The sequence below is a fragment of the Prinia subflava genome, chromosome 17 (assembly GCF_021018805.1).
Source record: "Prinia subflava isolate CZ2003 ecotype Zambia chromosome 17, Cam_Psub_1.2, whole genome shotgun sequence".
NCBI classification, from domain to species: Eukaryota; Metazoa; Chordata; class Aves; order Passeriformes; family Cisticolidae; genus Prinia; species Prinia subflava.
In genome coordinates, this window is record NC_086263.1 from 15748905 (window position 1) to 15755348 (window position 6444).

Below are 6444 nucleotides of genomic sequence, written 5' to 3' on the forward strand. Positions count from 1 at the left end.
TCACTTAATTGCAATCTTATTTAACCTTCTGACAGAAGGGGCAGGGTCCCCGGGGGTGATCTGGGGCCGGCGGGGCTCTCACTCACTCTGCTCTCAGCGGAAGGGGAACATCGGCTGTGCAGTGTGAGCCTGAACAGCCTCGCCCTGCCTCTGCTGCCCTAAGTCAGAGCCTGGCTGCTCATGGGGCACATCCTAATCCTGCCTGGAATAATGGACAGGCTGCTGGGAAACCTGGCACAGGAGCTCTGCTGGAGTGAAATCCTCCCTGGAGCTGCCCAAGGAGCCTCGGCAAGGGCTGCCTGTCCCGCAGCACGGGGCTGCAGGCACTGTCCTCACAGGATCACAGAATGCTTTGGGTTGGAAGGGACCTCAAAGCTCATCTCATTCCATGGGACACCTTCCACTGCCCCAGGCTGCTCCAAGCCCCGTCGAGCCTGGCTTTGGACACTTCCAGGAATGCAGGGCAGCCACAGCTTCCCTGGGCATCCTGTGCCAGGGCCTCACCCCCTCACAGGGAGAATTTCAACTCTCTCACCCTTATTTGCTACTATTGCAAAGGGGGTTGCTCGAGAAGGCTGATTCAGATGCTAATTAGGCCCCTTAATTGCCTAGTTGCTGATTGCCTGTGTTAAAAACAGTCAAAGGAGAGTTGCACATCCATCTTAGGGCAATATTTAAAAGCAAAGCAGTGAAAGGGCTGGCAGTGCTAACACGGAGTAGAATGGAGTGGAATAGTTCAGTTGAAAGGGATGCACAAGGAGCATCTCGAACTTCCCCAACAGTTGGGTTTGATTGTGGCTGACCAAAAGCTAAACCAGGGGCTTAAGGGCATGGCCCAAATCCCTTTTTAGCCCTGCCAGGCGTGGGGCAGGGTGTGAGCGCCCTGGGGGCACAGAAAGGCGGCGGCGGCTCCGCAGTGCCGCTCGGTTTGTTTGTGTTCACGGAGGCAGAGCGGGCAGTGATTGAAGGTGTTTACTGCCACGTGTAATATCTTCCCTCTGTGCCGATGTCTTTCCCCTGGAAGAGAAAATCAATACCCAGGCTAAATCTGGAGGCTTCAATATTTCTCAGAGAAGTGCAAATCAATATGGATTTCTTAACAAGTTTAATTTCAATACCTGAAAGTGCACATTCTGCCCATTTCCTGACCTTTCCAATCCCCGGGGGAAGAGGATTAAAAAGATTTGTTCAAATTCAACGAATTGAATCAGCAAATGCCCCATTACCTTGTTTTCTTTCCGCCAGACCTTGATAAACGGTATGATAGCCCATGGCCCACGCGTGGCTGGCAGTGCCCGCGGTCACCGCCCCGCGGGCAGAGCGCCCCGGGCGGGGCAGGGGCCCGGTGCCCGCTGCCCTTCCCCGAGCCCCGCGGACCCGCCGTGAGCCCGATCCTGGCCGTGCTCCTGAGCCCAAGGCTGATTGATAGTGCTGCAGAGCTCTGTATTTATCCTGCAAAGGCTTTGTGCAGCGTTAGATCATCGTGGGAGCGCTGTAAACACCGCGAACGGAGCGGAGCGTGCGGGCCCCGCCGGCCCGGGCAGAGGGCTTGGAGTGATTCGGGCTCTGCCCTTGGAACCATCCCGCGGACGGGAGGGCGAGGAGAGCACCCGGAGCAGCCCTGGGGCAGCCGCTGTGGCAGTGCAGGGTCCTGGGGGTCACCCCCGGCTCCCCGCGGGTGGAACGGAGCGGGCACGGCGGGGCCGCTGCAGCCCTGCAGGCACGGAGGGCCCGGGGACGGCTCCGAGCCCCGGCTGCGGCGCTGCGGTGCCGGTGCGGTGCCGGTGCGGTGCCGGTGCGGTGCCGGTGCGGTGCCGGTGCGGTGCCGGTCCCGGGGCTGGCGCTCCGCTGCCTCCCCAGGGAGGGCTTTAATTGCTGTGTTGGTGCTGTGATGACAAAGCCGGCGAGGCGCTGGCAGCCCGCGGGAGCTGGCGCGGAGCCAGCGGAGGGGAGATGGCAGCTGGGTCCCGGCTGCAGCACAGCCTTGCGTGTCACCCTTTCTCCCCTAATTCTACATCTACATCAGGACAAACGCGCTGCCCTCTCCGCTGTTCGCTGCAAGGGCTCTCTAGTCCCTACTCTCGCAGGCTGTTCCTTCCTCAAAATCATCCTTTGCCCTTTCTGGCTTTGGTTTTTGGGGGCATTTTTACTGTTTGCCATAGCTCATGAGAGTGTGGGTAAGGCCAAACCGTTTCTACCGTGTGTTGATTATTTACTTGATGGACAGTAATGGTTTCTGTGGTGCCATTACTACCTGTCATCTAAATCCAAACGCTGAGGTGCTGTAAAGGGCAGCCTTTCACTGGGGGCTCCAATAGCTTCTCCAGCATCGTTATCCTGCACATCCGTAAATCTCCAGCTGACTACAGCCACTAAATACAGCTCTCAAAGGTTCCCCGGAAAATTTTCAACAAATACGACTTTCACCTGCTCTTCACCAATAAACTCCCGTTTCTCTGCCATTATCCTCCCTCCAGTCACTAGAGGAGAAAATGCTCCTTCACCACCTCAGCTGGTGCTGGGGAAGCTCAGCAGGAGCTGGGGGTGTTTGGGGACAGGAGCTCTGTGCCTGTGGCTGCAGCTCTGGGGCCACTCCAGAGCCGGAGAACCCTGACAGGTGCCCTGGGAACACCACGGGAAACAGAGATGCAGGTAAATGCAATTAAGAATTAATTACCACAGCTTCTCACTGCCTGCTCCTGGTGTTCCAGTACCCAAAGGGAACCTACAGGAAAGATGGAGGGAGACTCTTTACTAGAGCATGTGGTGACAGGACAAGGAGGAATGGCTTCAAACTCACAGACAGTAGGTTGAGATTAGATATTAGGAAAAAGCTCTTCCTTGGGGTGGTGAGGCCCTGGCACAGGGTGCCCAGAGAAGCTGTGGCTGCCCCATCCCTGGCAGAGTCCAAGGCCAGGCTTGGAGCAGCCTGGGATAGTGGAAGGTGTCCCTGCCCGTGGATGAGGTGCTGCTCTCACTTTGCTGAATTAAAGTTTCAGCTTCTTCAATAACGTGCAGGTCTGCTGGAAAATTGTGACGAGTGGCATCAAGAAGTAACTCGGTAAGTTTATTTTGATGAAATACAATAATTATCATGCTTAGCAGCTGTTGCTATTTAAAATAAGAAAAAACGGGGCTTGCATTGAAAATGTTTTGTAAACCATGTGCACCAACAATCTGTTCCAATGAAACCAGCCATTATAGAAACGGTGTAATAGCAGGAGCTCATTATGGAAAGTTAAATTGCAAATCATATTTTGTTTCAAATGAGCTGGATGAATGCATAATTTGCCTCAAAGAAATAGTTTTGTAGTTCTGATCCTCCTGCCAAGAGCTGAAGCTCTTGGGCTGCAGCTGCCGGGGCGGCCTGATTGTCCATTTCAAACTGCAGGAAGTTTGGGTTTCAAAGGAAGATTTCAAGAGAGAAAAGGCGGGGGGAAAGTGAAGGAATAAAAGGCAGAGCAGTGGGAGCTCTCAGCTGGTTTCCTATGTGAGATTCTGGTGGTGCAGGGTGGGTTCAAAACACACCGAGGGCCTGTGTGGGGCTGATCACGTGTCCCTGAGCTGGAGCCAGACCCCACGGCACAGGCACAGGCACAGCCGGGCCCCCAGGAGCTGCAGTGACAGCCGAGGTGACAGCTGAGGTGACAGCCGTGGTGGCAGCCGTGCCTGGGAAGGGTGGCACGTGCGGTGCCACTCGGGCTGGGGGGTGGCAGCTGAACACACGTGCCAGAGCGTGGTCCTGGGGCCACCCTGAGCTGCCCCATGGCACAGCACTGAGGGGGCCCTGTGCAGAGGTTCCCTGAGCTCTACCAGCTCAGCGTGTCACTGGAGAAGCCACACAGGTGACAAAGCCCCCAGCCTGCAGGACCTGCTGCCGGGGGCGCAGCTCTGGTGCTCAGTGCTGCAGGGCTCTGGCACGTGGTGCCCAGAGACCTGACCTACAAGTGGTGGCACGTGAGATGCCACATGAACGGCTAATGGCGTTTCTTCGTCGCGGGTGGCTCTGGGGACGGGCAGCGGTGGCACTGGGGACATGGAGCCCCGCTCGTGGCTGTGCCACCGCCACGTGGCTGATGGGAACAATGGGCAGGTGGCCATGGCCAGGCCCTGTGCCACGGAGGCCAAGGCCAGAAGCTGCCTGGAGCATCACCAGAGGTGACTCTGTCCCTTTTGGCAGGGGCACATGTCACAGCTGCTGCGCTCCAAGCACCAGGTCCTTGTGCCAGGGTCACCCCCAGCTGTGGTGGCTTTGCAGGAACAGGAGCTGTCCCTCTCCTGCACCCCAGGCTGTCCCCGTGGCTCACTCCAGGCACGCTTGGGGGGCTCCAGTGTCCCCCAGCCCCACTGCCACATCCAGCCCAGAGGCAGTCTCATTAAATATTAAATCCAGCAGCTGCTGGCAGTGTTGGGGGGTGGGTAAAGACAGCAGAAGCAATTTGCAATTAAAATGTGTTTATCTTAGGAAAGAAGTCCCGGAAACTTGTAATTAAAATGTTTATACCAAGGGCAGGATTTCATAGCCTGAACCTTCAGAAATCTTAGAGAAGCAGCAGTGGCACAGGTGAGGTTGGCACAGGGCAGATGGGAGCCATAGCTCCAGGCAGCGCTGGGCACCTGGGACGGTGCAGGGATGGTGGGGGACGTGCCCAGCACGCCTGGGCAGCCCCATGAGCTTTGGAGAACAAAGGCCCTTGCCCAGGCACTGTGCCCAGAGGATGCAGGGGAGCAGCAGCAGTGGATGCAGGGGAGCAGCAGCAGAGGATGCAGGGGAGCAGCAGCAGTGGATGCAGGGGAGCAGCAGCAGTGGATGCAGGGGAGCAGCAGCAGTGGATGCAGGGGAGCAGCAGCAGAGGATGCAGGGGAGCAGCAGCAGGTGCAGCTCCTCCCATGGTGATGCTTGGCCGCATCACTGCCAGGCACAACCAGGGTGGCTCCTGGCAAATACCTGTTGGACTGCTGCTTTCCCCAGCACCCCCCAGTACTCTAGGGGTGTTTTTGTGCATTTCCAAGCTTGTTATGGCAGGAAGGAACTTTCTATGCAGAGCAGGTGATGTGAAAATATCTTCTGATTCGGGAGTGCTACAATCACAACCCCTAGCTCCTCCTTTGCTGGTCCTGCAGCAGCAGAGTCTGGGTTGAGAGTCTAAATTTATATCCTCTTCATATTTATTTCACAGTGATAACAAGAAAAATAAATAGAAGAAGGGCATTGAGCTGGCTCTGGAGTGGAGAGGCCATAAATCACTCTCAGAGTGTGTCCCGGAGGCTCTCACCTCGGGGCTCAAGTGCCTTTTAACCTCCCAGATCATGGAGATCCTGCAGCCAGCCTTGTTGGGCTCCAGGGAAGCCTTTGGGGCAGTTTTTCTCAGCTGAGCTAGAGCAGTGCCCTGCACAGCTGCCCCTCCCACGCAGCCCCTTCAGCAGCCTCAGCTGCAGCCTCTCCTGGCTCTTCTCCCGCTCCTCGCTGCTGATCCAGGTGGCAGGGAACTCTCTGGAGTGCTGGAGCTGCCCTGCCCTGGGTTAGCTGAGACTGCCAAGATGCCAGGGCATAAAACCCAGAACAGAGAAAATTATATTAAACTGTCAAAGAAATCATTTATTTCCTTATTGTCTGTGTTTTGGACTGAAGAAAAAAGCCCACAATTCCAGCAATCCAACTTCTCCTGCCAAGCCACGAAGTGGCAGGCAGTTCATTAGCTTGGATCATCACTGCTCAGAATATAATCATCTTTAAAATGAATAAAAATGTAAACCCCACTGATCAGAGGCTGCTGAGGGCTCTACACATTCACCAGCCCCCCTCCAGCACCCCGGGGTGTTCAGTGAGCCCTGGTGTGCCTGGAACATTATGGGGTAAGTGCTCCCTGCCTGGGTGTTGGACCATGACTGAGCAGACCTGTCCTGGTGTCCTGAGCTTTCCATCTGCCCTCTCCTGCCCTCTCCAGAGAAGCAGCTGGGGAGCCGGAGCCTTTCCTTGTAACACAGCAAGGAGCACACAGCTGGACTGGGAGCTTTGTTGCATTGTTTTCTCAGAGTCTTCAGAGAAAGAATCAGAGAATCCCAAACTTGTTTGGATTGGAAGGGACCCTAAAGCCCATCTCGTTCCACCCCCTGCCATGGGCAGGGACACCTTCCACTGTCCCAGGCTGCTCCAAGCCCTGTCCAGCCTGGCCTTGGACACTGCCAGGAGTCCAGGGGCAGCCACAGCTTCTCCAGACAGCCTGTGGCCAGTGAAGTGTTGGTCAAGAGCACAGGTGAGTGCCAAAGGCACGGGGTGCTGGACCCTGCTGGCCTCAGCACCGGTGTGACCCCACGAGGGGCCCACATGGACCCCCAGGCTGGGCTGAGGATGCCAGGGGAGGTTGTGGCTGTGGGATGGACAGGTCTGGATGGAGAGGAGAGCTCAGCACAGCACCCACAAAGCCGCAAGTCTACGCTGCT